At 39.2% G+C, this 16,083-nt stretch overlaps 1 long non-coding RNA gene across 1 annotated transcript in view; it reads right to left on the bottom strand.

Moving 5' to 3' along the window:
• LOC135278697 (uncharacterized) overlaps nt 1-5,932 on the bottom strand; it is a 75,490-nt gene extending 69,558 nt beyond the window's left edge. The window contains exons 1-4 of the long non-coding RNA XR_010346142.1: nt 5,701-5,932; nt 5,270-5,393; nt 5,046-5,164; nt 3,528-3,601 (exon numbers count right to left, since the gene is read on the bottom strand). This is a non-coding gene — a long non-coding RNA (uncharacterized LOC135278697). The remainder of the gene's footprint in view (nt 1-3,527; nt 3,602-5,045; nt 5,165-5,269; nt 5,394-5,700) is intronic.
• Nucleotides 5,933-16,083: the final 10,151 nt, after the last annotated feature.

The following is a 16,083-nucleotide window of genomic DNA, read 5'->3' as shown; positions in this document are numbered from 1 at the left end:
CCATGCAGCAATTTTAAAAATGTGATCTTTTAACTAAAGAGATTTTCTGAAAAAGAAGAACTCTATCACATTTAAGATACAGAATAGGAAACTGATTAAGACTTGACATTTACTTCCTTAGCCCATGGTCACCAATTAGATTAAACAACAATGAAGAAAAGAACAAAGAGAAATTAAAACAAGCTATGAAAGAGCAAAATGTTATAAAATGTAAAAAAAGTTATATGCGAATAGACTACTGAAAAAATGTGTTTGGATAAGATTAAATCTGTGCTACAGTATTAGAAATTAAATCAAGAATTCAGAAGTCTGAAAATATACTGAGTTACAACTACAAATTGTAGTTTGTCTGTTTCTACTCAACAAGCTGGTCCTTAATTAAATAATTTAATAAAGTTTAGGGGTTTTCCCCCTAACTAAGAACGGATATGAGTCTTAGGCAGTGTTCCACCCTAGTTTTCCATGACTTTGGTCTTACCCAACAATAACTACACTCAGCTCCATCCCTTTCAAAACACAAATTCTCCCTCCCCTAGCACTTCTCTATTCATGGGGGATGTCTTGTTTTTTTGGTATCACTGGGCAATATTTTGCTGTACAGAGAACATAAACTGCAACCCAACTTATGCAATAGGCAGTCAAAAAAACCCCACAGCTTCTGGGTTCATAATCAGCAGAAACTGAATTCAGGATTTTCTCCTGCTGTGCTGAACAGGGAATTAAACTCCAGGCAGTGCAGTGGGTTTCCCATTCACTTCCTGTAAGGAATATTTGGAAGAAGGGAACATTTACCCAGTGTGTCAGGGAAGCATGAACTTCGAGGTCATTTCAACCATCCTCCACCATTAGAAATTAGATATTCAGCATCTTCCAGAAGGAAGACTTCTAATATTAGTTACACAGGTGAGAGAACAGAAGATACACACTTGTTTCTGATCATAAATTGATCCACTATCAACAGAAAAGCCTTCAAATACACAAGAGTAGAGCATTTATCAACCTAAAAAGAATACTAATGCTCTATTTTGCTGCAAACAAATTTCCCTTGAAATTGCACTTTTAAGAAAGATTAAAACTTATGAGAAGCCTGGGAAGAGGTACAGTTGGAAATGTGATTATGCATGGATGGAGACGTGCAGTTTTCACACTGACACTTAGTAAGGCTTCCCAGATTTCTGCACAATGACACTTGTCCTCTTCTTAAAGAAGTTCAGCTCTAAACAAAGAGCACTCACCCCAATTTATTTGCCTTGTTCTGATATACCTTGTTCAAACCACAACTCTTCAAAGCAAAGGCTGTAATGCATCCCTGCAACACTGAAATTTGAACTGTAATTCAACTTGAAGTCAAGGTATTATAGCCCAACAAGTTAATGTCTCCTGCCTTGCACAGATGGAATGCCACAGTAAATCTCACTCTTATTTGCACGAGAAAGAATGGAAACTAGAAAGATGGCAAACTCTGGCTGATTAAAATGATGTTGAGAAGGGAATAAAATCATGTCAGGACTTTCAACAATATGGAAGTAAAAATAGTTTTAATAGCTAACAGACAGAGTGGTCAGGAAGACTGCCAGCACAGGTATTTAATCTTTTCTATTACATTTTTACTAAATTACTGAGTGATCACGTGAGCCTTACCTCACAAATTAGGGCCATTTACAGAAAAGGAAGAAATAATGAATTAAAATGAATTAAAGGCAGATAACTTATGATACCTCCCCTACTGATTCCCCACACACCTCACGACTGACAGCTTCAGCAATGCCTGGACCATGAGGCCATGAAGCAGTCTCAGAGTAATTAAGTAATTAATACATTTCCTCCCTGACCATACACATCCATCAGATTCCACACAGAATTTTCAGTATTGTATGAATTTGATATTGGCTCTTTATCAGCAGCTGATTTAATCTGTATGAATCAGGGGGACCCAAAGATAAAATCCTTGATCAGCATTCTTCAGGAGAGCAAAAAGAACTCTTAGCCAGAGTAAATTTCTTGGCAGCCAAGTCACAATCCTTCTTCCAAACAGATTGTCTAGAAAGTTTAGGACAACACATTTCCCAAATGAAAACATGTCACCTTATAAGTAAATGAAAAGGAGCCACCTTCCTTCAATAAAATATACATTTCAATTATGTAAGAAATTTTCATTATATTTGATACCAAAATACAGAACCTCCTGCTACCAAAAGAACATTCCTTTTCTTTGATGCAATGTACATTACACACCAAGAAATTGAGTTTTAAGAAGACTGCAGAAAGAAATAACTCCTGAAGTGCTTGCCATCTCAGCAGGCAGGTATCAGACTGGAGAATTTTGATTGTGGTTTGAGCTGGCAGTTGTGAGGTACATGTGTGTTCAAGAGCTAGAGTTGAAATGAGACATCTAACCCTGGTTTATATTCCAAACAGGCAGTGTTCAAGTGCCACCATTTATCTCCCCAAGCTTTTCACACAGGCACTTTTTGAGCCTTGACTTGCACAACATCAAGTGTTTTATACTCACAGGTACAGTGTTCAAGCCTTGATTTATAACTCAGTATCTTATACTCCCTAGTGCACTACTCAAGCCTTGATTTATAGCTGGGTTGAGGGAATCAATTCAAATAAAATACTGTTCAGCCAAACCTTCACCCTTTTGGGTGAGCCAGTACAAAGACTAACCTTTTCTATATCACCTCAGAGAGCTGTGCCCAACTTTTTGTTCCATTTTTGTGGAAGCTATTTCATTCACCAAAATCCCAGTTTTTCTCTAGTCTCCTCTCAAGAATCTATACAACAGAGTTGATTCAGCTCCTTAAAGTTTCAGCAAGTTCACTGAACACAGGTTGTTTGCTTTCTTCTCACAAAATTGAGATCAATAAATAAAGTGTCATCTCTGCAATTCCCTATTTCTTTAGGCTGTCTTAAGAAACATAATTAATGACAATGTCTTCCAACACCAATTGTTACACCTATCTTATGGTAAGACCATCTGGGTTTGCAAGAAAAGCTCAAAGCTTTGGAACGTGATGGTGCTTAAATTTTAAAAAATACTTCATGTAAAACTTAATTATCCTTGTCATTAAACCTTTGAATCAAAAATTTTCATCTCATCCAAAAGTAGAGAATCAGATGAAAACACAAAGAGTTGTGACCCAGATTTATTGCTTTTGTCTAACCATAAAACTTGAACCATATAACCATTAGGCCTGGAAGGAATTAATTTTGATTACCAGGAGAGCATTGGCACAGATACCAAACCCTCAAAGCCCCCTGTCCACACACAACCTACATTTGCTTCCAGCACAGATTCTCCCTTCCAAACTCAGGTAGGGCAGGCTTCTAAGGCTGTGCAGCAAGTACCTGAAAATCTAAAATTGTCAAGAATTGAGTTTTACTAGACACTAACTTCTAACTTACAGAAACTGCTAAACTGAAACCTCAAAATGCTTATTTTAAATGATGGGAGTGGTGTTAACCAACAAGTCCAATTGTTTTGTCATTTTTAAAGCCATTCTTCTCCAGACAGAGAACCTTACCTTAAGATATTCTCATTGCAGTAAGATGATTACAACATCCTGAAACCTTGACACTCCATTTGCCCTTTTTGTTGCTGTAGGTAAAAATAGTTCCATATCCTGAGCACAGCCTCATGTAAAGAAATGAGGACAAAAAAAAACAAACTCCTGGAAAAATAAAGAGGGAGTAGAGTCTGAAAAGAGGAAGGTCTAGCAGAAACTTCCTTAGCTCTAAAATACAGCGTGAAACCATCCAGCAGTCCTGAAATAGAATTGCAGATATGCCTCTTTGATGTCTCAGTTTTTCAGGAGCACTTTTCTTATACAACCACTGAATGTCAGCTCCTCCTTGCTGACTTCTATCCCCATGGGGCAATTTCAGTTTGAAAAAGAGGAAAGGTCACAAGAGATGATGCTCCTGCAAGCCTCAATCCTGATGTACATAAGCAGCATAGGGCAGATGTCCCTGCTGAAGGGAAATCTGCAGCCTCAGCCAGCTCTTCACTCGGCACCAAATGCCTCTTTCAGGACAAAAAACCAAGCAGGTTTTTCATTAAACAGGCTACAATCATGAGAACAAAGCCACAGGATAGATTTCACTAGAGCTCCTCTTCAGAGCAGTGCTGAAAACAAAACAGGTCTGACATGAACTCCACAGGATGGGCAGTGAGGATGAAAGGTGTGGTGCCCATGAGGAAGTCAGAGGAATTTTCTTCCAAGTACTATTTCCACACAAAGCACTGAGTTGACTCAACCTTGGTACACCTGAGAGGCTAGAATCTAGAAAACACTCACACTAAAATCTCACACTAACTGGCCCCTGTACTAAAACAGACATTTTATCTCAGAGCTGCTTTCAGAGCCTTCCAGCCCTGGTATTTCCCATGCATTACATATCAAAACAGAATTGCACTCCTCTGTACCAGAAAGGGAAGAATGCCAGCAGAGACACTGACTGTGCAGCCTAAGTCACAAAAGATTGATAGTTTGGGACATGAACAATGCCCTCAAAAATCCCAACACAAAATTTTAACTGTAAGGCCAGTTTATTGCTGTTCTGATTCCTCTCTTGCAGCTCAGTTCCCCAATTATAAAAGCACCTTTTATGTTACAGCCTCCTCAACATTTTCTCCTCAAAGTGCTTCTGAATTTATTTAAGTCCATATTCCATAAAAAACCTCTGAATAAAATCCAGGGTATCACCATAGAATAGCACTGCTTCCTCCAAGGCAATTTTCATACTTTAATTACCTCATTGCTTGAATCATCTTCTATAAGAAACCTACAACAGAAGCACAGCTCAAAGTGGTGCCCTTAAATAAAATAGAGAATAACACAAATTGCATTTTCAGGGGTGTGCTGTACAAAATCTCACTCACACAGACTCAGAGGAAGAAAAAAACCAAAATTTTACCCTTATCCTTCCTGTTGGAATCATGTTAGCTCCTTTTAGACATAAACTATTCATAATAACACATTTGCAAGATCCCTGCAGGCCATTTTGTCTCAGTTTAAACATCTTAAAATACTTTCACTCACCAAAGTTCTCAAAGTTGCACTTTGTTGGGGCCAATTGTTGCAAAATGTGTGGCCTGTTGTGCTTGCACATTCTTCTTCTTGGAGCATACATTAGCAGGGCCAGAGAAGGACACCACACACTAAGAACACAAGCCAGAAGTTAAGTCTAGTTAAGTCTGCACAGGAAAAGTGTAAATTTTAGTTAGTTTAGTCAAGTCTACACAGGAAAATAAAAATTCAAATACTTGAAAATCTGCTTTCAAGTAGTTGACTGTCACTGACTGAAGGTAACTTTCAAGTTGTTGATGCAGAGCTGCAGCAGCAAATGGAAGGAAACAAGTCCATCATCTTCCAACTTGTCTGTTTCAACTGCCAGGTAAATAATAAGGAAAAGAAAAGTATAAGCCTAATCCCCACTTGTCATGGGGATGGTTTATAGCCCATACACACTTGTGGTTTGTGTCCAGAATTGCCAGTACAAGTGACATAGTGGCTTCCAGGCCAGTACTGGGGGAGTGGAACTGGGAATCTGGAAATTCAGGAGTGTGATTTACTACAGCATTTGCAAAGATCTAACTGAGCACCAAGGTGTAAACTGGAACTGCCATGGTTCTCTGTGTCTGGGGTGCAGTGGGGCCCTCTGCAACCTCAACATCCCAGATGGGAAACTGGTTACCTGCAGAGACCTGCAAAATATTTCTAAATGTCATTTGCTAAGCCAACGCTCCTCTTCCCTGGAGGCAGATGTGCAGCTGCTGGAAATGCCCAGCTGTCACTGTCACTGCCTTCAGCAGGGCTGGGACACTGCAGCAGCTGCTGCACATCTGTCCCAGGGAGCAGCAGGGGACAAAGGACCAAGGTAACATCCAGAGGGAGCCTGGATCATTCTCCCACGCACACAAGTGTGTTTTAAGACCCTTGGGCATAGGGCTGTCTCCAGAAGCTTATTTAACTGCTCCAAGTAAGAGCACCACAGGTGATCTCAGTGTTTGACAGGTAACTATGGGAATAAATCACACATGACTCCCTTTCCTTCATGATGGAAAAAGGCCATTCTTTATTCACATTGCTCCTTTTTATACAGTGTTACACACCTCATACAGGACTCTAACTGGTCAGTAATTTTCTTGCCAATTACTTTATTGGTCAGTAACAAGTTGTTATTCTGAATTGATTGGTCACTCAAACCCCCAGTGCAGGAAATGTTGTTTGTGACAGATAGTTTTCATTTTTTCTAACTGTAAAAACAGTTTATGCATGCAGGTGCAAGTTGTTTTTTACCCAGGAGTAGATTGTTATGTTAATGAACAGCTTGCACCAGGATTGCTTTCACATGGGAACTTGCAAAGGGCTAGCTTGACTCAGAAGAAATTACAGGCTAGCTACTGATACACAGAGCAGGCGTGATTTTCTGAGGTCTTTCTTTATAATTTTTCTACCTTACAGCCATAGGTAACTACAGCACATTTCCCTCTGCTGCTGCAGTTTACCACCAGGTAGAAAAGGGCTCAGCCAAAGGCTTCTGGCCAGTGCCTCTGACAATTCAATGCACCAAAGTGTGACCACATTTCTCTTCACAGAGAAAAACAAGGCACAACTTTCCAAGAATATTCTGGATTCACATTCTCTGAACCTTAGAGAAAAGAAAAGCAATTCTTATCTCATTTACTGCTGCTATGTCGTTCACAAGTGGAATGCAATGTGGAAGATTGTTTACCTGCAGGGAATTGTTGATAGGATTCTGGTGTGAGGATTCACTGGCCAGTTGATTCACTGACCAGTGGCATGCAGCTCTGTGCAGATTCAGTTTAGATGTAATGTAACATAGTGTAATACAATATAGAATTATATCATATAATAAAGTAATTAATTAGCCTTCTGATAAGAAAGAGCCCTCATCATTCCCCCTAGACATTGGGTGAAAATATCACCAATACCCAAGGGCTGGAAGCTGGCAGCTTTTCATACAGAAGTATGAGTAGCAATCATGGTTTTTCAGAATTGCACAGAACTCCTGGATTTTCTAGATTCTAGGTGTTTTGAGACATTTTTGCTACAGACCATTTCAAAATTCCAGAGACCAGGCAGTCACAAGTCATAAGATCAACAGAAAGGACTGGACCTTGCTGACACCAATTTTAATGTTGGGAAATTTTCTTCAACTTTCCTGCCATATATGTAGAAGAATAATTTAGAATAATATATGTAGAAGAATCATTTACCATATAGTATTCTATACAATATTTTAGGTGGAACAACTCATTTTCTAAGCACTCAACAGAAGCAGAGTCATGAAAGAATACACAGCATTCAATATCAAGAAAATTATTAACCTAATTTTTTTTTACTTTGATGTTAGCAAACAGACCATTTACACTTTGCTTTGCACATAGATCTCTGAGAACAATGAATTTCATGACAATGAATAAACACATCTGCAGAACAAACTGAAAATTGAAGATAAACAAAAACATAGCATCAGAGAAATAAAATGCTCTAATGCATTATTTAATAGCAGGAAACTATTTCACCCTGTGGCTTATCTTTAGTTTTTTTCTGTATAAATTGACCAGATACTAAAACATCAGAAAACAAGCCCCAAGGCCAAAAACTTCCAGATCAAAAATGAATGCAATACTCCAGGGATCCCATCTTGCTAAGAACAATGGAATTTGAAAGGAGAGCTAATAGCATGGGTTTAAGGAGGCTGATAGCTGAATTTTTATCTCTGTGAAAGCATGAAGTGAAGCAACTTTGGCTGCAACCTGTTTGTACCATGCCAGAAGTGCAAGGCAATAGTGAAAACCTCTTTACAAAGCTGAACCTGAGAAAAAAAAATAGCTTACTTGCCATATTTAGGTTGTTTACTGGACATTTGATTAAGCATGGTACAAGTCACAGAAGCTAGACTTGTGTGTATGTGTGTGTATGCATGAGGAAAAATACTGTACAAACTGATCCAACACTGAAAAACAGGGCTTGTGTGCACTCACATCCATATATTCTCCCCACCTGCACCAAACTTCACCCTGAAACTTTCTGCTCTTCTTCTAGTCCAGGGGAGAAGCCAGTAACAGCACACAGGGGCCACCATGAGGAACTCACACAAGTTTCAACTCCAATCTTAATGTCCCTCTGCTGTCCTAGACCTGTCCTAGATCATGCCCCACATTTCAACAGCAGCTATTTCTTCTCATACATTCATTAGAACCCCTTCCAAAACAATCCCCATGAACACTGTTCAGGCTATTGTTCAGTAAAACTATAATTAACAATTAATTAATAACAGTAACAATGATTAATTAATTAACAATAATTAATGATTCATTCTAATTAACCCTCAACCTTCATCAAGCTAAGGAGGCATTTTGTCTGGAGCAGAGCCCAGCCTCCCTGGTGTGTGTCTGCAAGCTGGGGGCTCAGTTACAAATGTCCACCTGGCTCATCTCTATCAGAGATAAAAAGGCAGAGGAGAATGTAAAGGCAAACTTCAGCCTCCCTCGTTTTTTACTCTTTCTTTAGAGGACTCCCTCTAATACACAGCTGGTGCAATGCAGGGACTGGGAGGCAGGAATCCAAGGCACAGCCAAAGCTGGTTGGCAAATCCCATTTTGGCAGCCAGCACAACAAGGAGATGCAAGTCCTTGCCATGCCAGGCTCCCTGTGCTCTGTGCCTGTCACAGCCCAAACTGCCAGCACTAATAGCTAAAGCACCCAACATTTTCTGTGTTTAAGACCTCATTTAATCACTTCTGCCTGTCCCAAGTCGTTTTGGATGACATTTCCCACACAGACTGTCTCAGAGTTGGGGTTTGTCTTCCAGCCACGCAGGAAGAGTTTATTTTCTCAATGCAAAAACACTGTTTTGTCAACATTTTTAAACAACTGTTAAGTCTAAAAGCTTTTATATCCATCTGCTTTTGAGCACAGACTGAAAATTATCAAGCTGTCAGAAATGTTTCTTATTTAGCCCTATAAAATCTTTCAAATTTGGCAGTGTTGAGCCTCCATAAAGCTGCAGCTTGCCCATGCTCTGAACTGACAGGTTAGAATCTGGCAGCTCAGCCTCCTGAAGTTACCATCTGCCCTGATCATTCTGCAATCCAAGACTGAGTAGCACTTCCTTCACAGTTGCTGCTTTCAGTGCCTATCAAGCTGGACAAAGGAAAGCAGACTGGATTCATGTATTTTTATACTCATATCAAAGTTCTGGCTGTTTCTGCACAGGAGAAAAAGTGCAAGTCCTTTCAAAAACAGACTTCATGAACCATAAATCAGAGTGCAAAGCTAAATTTCTCAACTGCATCTTCCTGTTCCTTTGTATATTCAAATTGCTTGAAATTCCTCCAAGGACCAGCTGTTACTTGCAGCTTAACTGTTCCTTGTTCTCGTGCCCTTATGGAATGAACACTGACTCACAAGGCTCTAAGTCAGCAAGCAAATTCTAAAATACCTATTTTAAGTGTCCTTGGTGTGCAGATATCAGAGCTTTGAAAGCATGAGAGAGTTCCACATCAAAAAGAGCAATTGTCAGTATTTTTATTTCAATGCATGCAGTTAAACCCAGTCACATGGAAACATAGTTTCATGAATAGAATTTCTGATTAAAATAACATACATTCCTAATTACACAATTATTTTAATTTATTCTTTTCAGCTCATGTTTGCATTGTTCAACAAGTTTGATGGCTTAGTATCACTTTAGAATAACATTCTGTATCATTTGTAACTAACTTTACTGAGGAGAAAAGGAAACTATAGGCCAGATATTCAAATTCTTGTCTTTAACAGGAGTTATGAAAATATTACTTGCTAGTTATTCACCTGACTTCCTTTCTCCCAGAGCTGTTTAGTGTCCAAGACTTGTTAGACTGTGTTGTGACCAAATAGCTTCACTTGTGGGTTCTGTAAACTCAACAACAAGTTGCAGATTTTTCCCCTCCAAACTTTCAACAGGGTGTTTAGGATGAATAATTTGCAAGTTCCTTCTTGTTTGATCACATAAACTGACAAAATTAGCAAGGTCTCATTGTGTAAAATGGAATACAGCACTTCACCATTCCAGAGCAAGCCTTCAGGAAATGCAGTATTTAAAAAGAGTTTGGTTATTTTATTTTAGCTCAAGTCTCAAATGTGTCTTCTTCACACCCTTAATATGGCTAGTCACATTCTGTCCCCAGACACCTCTGAGAACATAGTTTTCATTTTCAGAAAGAAAATGACAGCAGAGATGAATAATAAAAACTACATCCTAATCTACTAGAAAGAAAGGACAAAACCTAAACTGAAAGCCTGGGTTTCAGATGTAGAATATATTGATTTTTAGTACAGACTATAATATATAGTAGAGACTATATGAGTGCCCTCATTCCTTCTTACTGCTATAGCATTTGTCTATAGTCAATAGTGAAGCAAGGTAGAATACACACACCAAAAAAGAAAAAAAAAAAAAAAGAAAAAAAAAAAGTAATTTTTCAAGTGAGCTGTTCTTGTGACTTTACTGCTAGAACCCATGCCTTCAGCTCCTTAGGAATGAGAGCTCAGTGCTTCCACATCAGCCCCCTCCAGGCAGCAGTTATCTGCTACCATGAAACATAATTGAGCAGAGTTTGAGGAACATCTGCTCATGAAAGAAACATCTATCTCAGCTAATCCAAATGCTTCAATAAAATGTTTCAAGGTTATCATCTTTTGGCTCTGAATAAATTGGATCTTCTGTCATACATCTTCCCTCTCCCACAAGGATTCAGGAACACAAAATGCACGTGAAATCTATCCAACCTACATCATCATCCAGAACTGAAAGGTTCTCTTTGCATCAGTCTATGTGTACTGTTAAATATGTATTTATATCTTGACAGAAGATCTAGAGCTTTTAACAACACTTACTCATATCTGGTCAGAGCAGGAAAGAACCCAGGGAATGTATAAGGTTTAACAGCAGCATGAAGCACTTTTTGGCCTTTGTTTATGACCAGACCAGGGAATAGTTTGAATTCAGTGCTGTCCACTGAAGACAAATTCCCTGTTGTTCTTTTGAACTCAGAAGCCAAACCCATGATCCCATATCCATAATATTTAAATTTAATCTAAGACCTCTTTTTTTCCTTCTCCATGATCATTTATCCAAAGGGGAATCAGTAAGTGCAGGTTAAATGCTCCTCCATCACTAAGAGCCATAGTAATTTACTGATGTTTGTTTTGTGTTGGGCCCTTCTGGGGGCTCCCCAAATGGGGGAAACCCTCCTGCAGCAGTTCTGTGCCAGGAAATAGGAGACACACGGGACTTCTTCACTGTTCAGCTTCTTGTTTATTGTTATTTTATCTAGTTTTTCACACTGTCCACTCCAGGCTCAGCGTGATGGAAGAGATCCACAAAATGGCCCCAGATGTACAGTTTCAAGGTCTTTTAAAGTTATCCCATCCAATTAGGTCTTAAAATGTACTTTATTTCTACTCATCTGCCAATAACTCATCCCTTGACTGTCCATGTAACCTCTGCACTGTGCTTCCCTCACCCAATCACCCTGAGACACACCAACACTGCAGGAAATGGAGTAGATGAAGAAGACAGGGACTGCACCCAAATTCCTGCATCTTGTTTCCTATCTACACCCAAAAATCGCAAAACCTAAATTTCTCACCCAAGTGACATGCTATACTACTCTCTGTTATCTATGTCACACTTTGATAGATTCTAGTCTATCCTGAAGTCCTGGAAGCAGGAAATGGAGTAGATGAAGAAGAAGAATAAGACAGGTACTACACCCAAATCCTTCCATCTTTTTTCCTATATACACCATACTAAAAATCCCAAAACCCAAATTTCTCACCCAAGTGACATACTGTACTACTCTGTATTTCACACTTTGATAGATTCTAGTCTATCTCAAAGTCTTGGAAGTCCTCTCCATGGGCGAAGGTCAAAGGCAGTGTTTCTCTGGGGGCAGAACCCCTCAAAGCAGACAGAAAAATATTCCCTGTGCCCTGGTTTCCCACAGGAAACCTTCTTGGAAGCTGCAGAAGAATAAGCACAAATGCAAGCACAGATTCCTGCAGCCTACCTGGCTGCAGTGCTAGCACTGATGGTAAGAGCAATTTGGTGACCCATACATATGGAGAAGCTTCACACTTCTGATTTGTCTTTTCTGAAAATAAAAAAACACTGATAAAAGGCCAAACCCCTAAATTTTCTGAACATATCTCAGCTTGATCATTTCTAGATTGGAGCTCGAGGAATGCCAAGTTTGGCATGGCAACTGACAAGTTCTGTGACCTCTGACAAGTCAATCCACTTTTACAGCTTTGCCTCACTCACAGACCTTTCTTTAACTGTTGTGTTCTTCAGACAGAACTTGTCTTTTAATATGCCTGTATACAATGTCCCAATAAAGTAAAGTCAGGCCATCATCAAGCTCTAACACAAGCTGGAGCCTTAAGGCATTCTGACACTATTTTTATTGAGACAAATTCATTTTTACTTTGAGAGTGCTGGAACACTGCTGAGACTCATTGAACTGCAAGAAAATGCAAACTTGCTTTAGTGAAAAACACCTGAAATTTTATGAGCTGAGTATAGAGTGGTAAGAATTCCCCCAGCTACAGTGAGTTGTAAAATTAAATGTTTCTTTCATTTGTACATATGCTTAAGTGTGTTGTCTGCTAGTTGTTGCAGTTTAAACTGTTTCATAAAATAACAAATTATTTTTATCATCCCTTTGGAATGTTCCATAATTATTGTATAAAGGCAAAAGCATTTATCAATCCTATGTAATTACTTTTAGTGCAAAGATGTATTGGTGAAAATTGAGATATAACTATTCAGAGAACATATTTCTTTTATTCCCTTACTATCACACTTACAGAGCAACCATGCATAGAATAAACAAATACATTTGAAGAATGGGTACTTTGTTAGATTATCACAGGTAATTCATGTTTTCATGTCAAAAATCTTTAAGCTTTTATTGGATCTCTGACCTGAATCTGAAGAGAAAGTCCTGTTTTGCCAGTTTTCAAGGTCAGAATTTGAGGCAAATGAACTATATTAGCACATCCTACCCTGGCCATCCCAGTCTGATGCCCTGAACAGTATGAGAAATCCCCTTCTGCTTTTTAGCCAGTACATTTGCACAGGACACTAAGTCTGCTTGCCAAATTTCATTTGCAAATCAGTGCCTTCAGCTGACATGATGAAAAAAAACTACATATATTTAGAATATATGTATATTTCTACATGTATATACACTCTTCTCTACAGTGGTAATTTCTCCTCCTGGTTCTGACTGATTGAACACCCAAAGATCAAAGAATTCCATTACAGACTTTCTCTGGGTTTTCTATTAATTATTTTATTACTTCATAAGTTCAGGGTGAACTTTGAGAGCATTTGAGATGAAGGAAGAAAGCACACAGCAAGAATATTGGGGAGATTCACCACACAAATTCCTGCCAGCATCTATTCCCCACAAAGTCTGCAGGGAGCATGACTTTTACCAAGGTACCTACTGCTGATACCACAGTAAGTCCCCAACAGCTCATTATGGAATTTCAGAGAGCTCACTGTCCATCAACTCCACTGTTTTCAACATAAGGCAACACGTGGAGAACTGGCCTTAAGACTCCCACTCAAGGATTTCTAAGAAGTCAGCTCAGATCTCCTCTGATCCCAGGATCACAGGTCTTGGTCTTAAGATGGCTCTTCTAGAAAATTTGAATGTCAAGGAATATCTTCTCAACAGTAAGGAAGGCATTTAATTAGAACTCCTGAAATATTTTAGAAACACCACAGGCAAGGAGCCTTTGTACCATAACCCAGACGTCATGCAGTCAGGAGAAAAAGGTACTGCAGAGAACTAATTAAGGTGTTGAAAACCATTCTCTGAAGAATCTCTCACTGAGGTTTGCAGACACCCCAGGGCAGGAATCTCATTCCAGCTATGCCTCCCTGCAACTAGGAGAATGAGGGCACAGAGAAAGCATGCCTGTAGTCTGCAGCAAATACAGGGGGAACAAGCAGCATAATCAGTCCCACAATTTCAGTACCAGGAATATTCAATTTCATTTTGCTTAACTGGCAAAAATCAGCACTGACTCGGAAAAGTAGATGCAAGCATTAAGTTTGATTTCTACTGAAAGGGGTAAGGTGATATAGAATGAAAAAGCTGAGATGGAAAATCAGATGGAAAACACAAATAGAGAAGTACTTTGTTTCTGTGTCTACCTACTACCTTCAAACAACACAGTGTAGAGCACCTCAAAGTGTTAGTCATGGTCACACGAGTAAGGAAATTTCATCAGGCACTATTGATCTTCTTTTCCCCTAAAGCTCATGGGCATCCTCATCATTTGCCCTGCTCCTTACTTCTCTTCCTTTTGGGGGCATGAGCAGCAATGCAAAAATTCCTGTGCCTCTCTGCTCTTCTTGCTTTTGATAAAAAAACAGCCAATAAATGTCAGCATAAGAGAGCAAGTCCTCAGTGAATTGGTGACTTTTAGCAAATGCTTGTGTTGTATAGATTCATGTATCTAATTTGAAACAGCTTCATGCCTCACTGGGAGATTATTACCTGTAGAAGACAAAGAGAAAAGTCTCACTCTCCACATACTGATGCCTTAAGTTTGTGCTTTCATATTTTCCAGATTCTGAATGCATTGGTATATAACTCTGAGCTTCATGTAAAGTGTTGGCAAGTTCTCCTCACAGTTCAGTCACACAAAACAATCCTTTTCCAGCCCCAGAACCAAGGACAACATTACAGCTTCAGGCCCAAAAGGTGTAAACAGCAGTGAACTGAGGAGAGCAGACTGAGAGGATGGGACTGCATAACCTGGAGCTGGAATTGGACTATTAACCCCACTATGGAAATGGACCAAAACTTATAAAAGCGTTAAAACTTGTGACTCTCAGTCCATCTTGGGTGCAGCCACAGACGGGCCCTTGCACTGCCCAAGGTGCACCCTTTGAAGGCCTTTTAATAAACCCCTACTTTATTCCTTTAATTCTGTCCAGCTTCTGTTCTCAAAGCATGAATACTCCAATTCAGATTCCAGCTCCAAATACAAAGGCAAGCTACAGTTCCTGCAGGAGTCAGAGAGCAGTACCTTGGCACCTGCACGGTGCCTCAGGACCTGAAGCACACCCCGGACACGAGCCCCTGTCTGTTGGCTTGCAAACATTCCCTGGGAAGGTCAGCACATTGCTTTGCTCACTGTTTATCTACCAGCTCAGCATTTTTGAGCTTTTCTTTGGTCAGTTATAACAAAAGCAGAAGCCCTCAGCTGCATAATGTTTCCAGACCACTTTACAGAACAAGTTTGAAGAGTTTCACTGGTTATTTTGATCAGACTAGTCTACATAATTTGAAGAGTGAAAGCCTGAAGCTGTTTCAGAGCTTAACTTAAAGTTCACTAGTACAGGTAATTCAACAAGATATCACAATCTGGTTATCACTTTGACCAGAATAGTTTTATAGCTTAATTATTGTCTATCTGTTTATTATTTCTTCTCCTCCTGGGAATAGCAGCAAGGATGATTTTTGGGTTTTGATAAGCATTAGGTGTATTTCAGTGCCTTCTATTTTCTCATTGGTGAACAAATGCTTTACCACTTCAGAAATTCAAATACTATTAGAAGCACCATTTAGTATTAGACCAAAACATAAAAATTAAAAAAGGCAGCTAGAATCAGTAGGCTTATAGCAAAAGTAAAGCCCTTTCCCAAGCATTTAAAAAGGTATTCAATGGCAATAAAAAGCCCAATATACATTAGAGCTTGCAAGAGATGTATCTTCAGCAGTAGTTATTCAGAGGCTGATTTAGCCAGTGTTCTTTCATTTCTAAAATAGAATGTAGCTGTGAGTGACCAAGTGGGACTCTGCCATTAGTAAGGTATTAATGAAATTCCATTTTTAAATGCTAGCTAGGAAAGGCATTGGAGAGAAGTGATAAAATCCCAACCACAGCTCAGTTTTTCAACTGTTTAGAGATATATATCTCACAAACAACCAACTTTCAAAACTTCCTCAAAAGTCAAGATGTAGGATCCACTTCACACATC

This window comes from Passer domesticus, chromosome 11 (genome assembly GCF_036417665.1).
Source record: "Passer domesticus isolate bPasDom1 chromosome 11, bPasDom1.hap1, whole genome shotgun sequence".
NCBI lineage: Eukaryota > Metazoa > Chordata > Aves > Passeriformes > Passeridae > Passer > Passer domesticus.
Note: the sequence above shows the minus strand (reverse complement) of the source record. Positions and strands in the feature narration are given on the sequence as shown.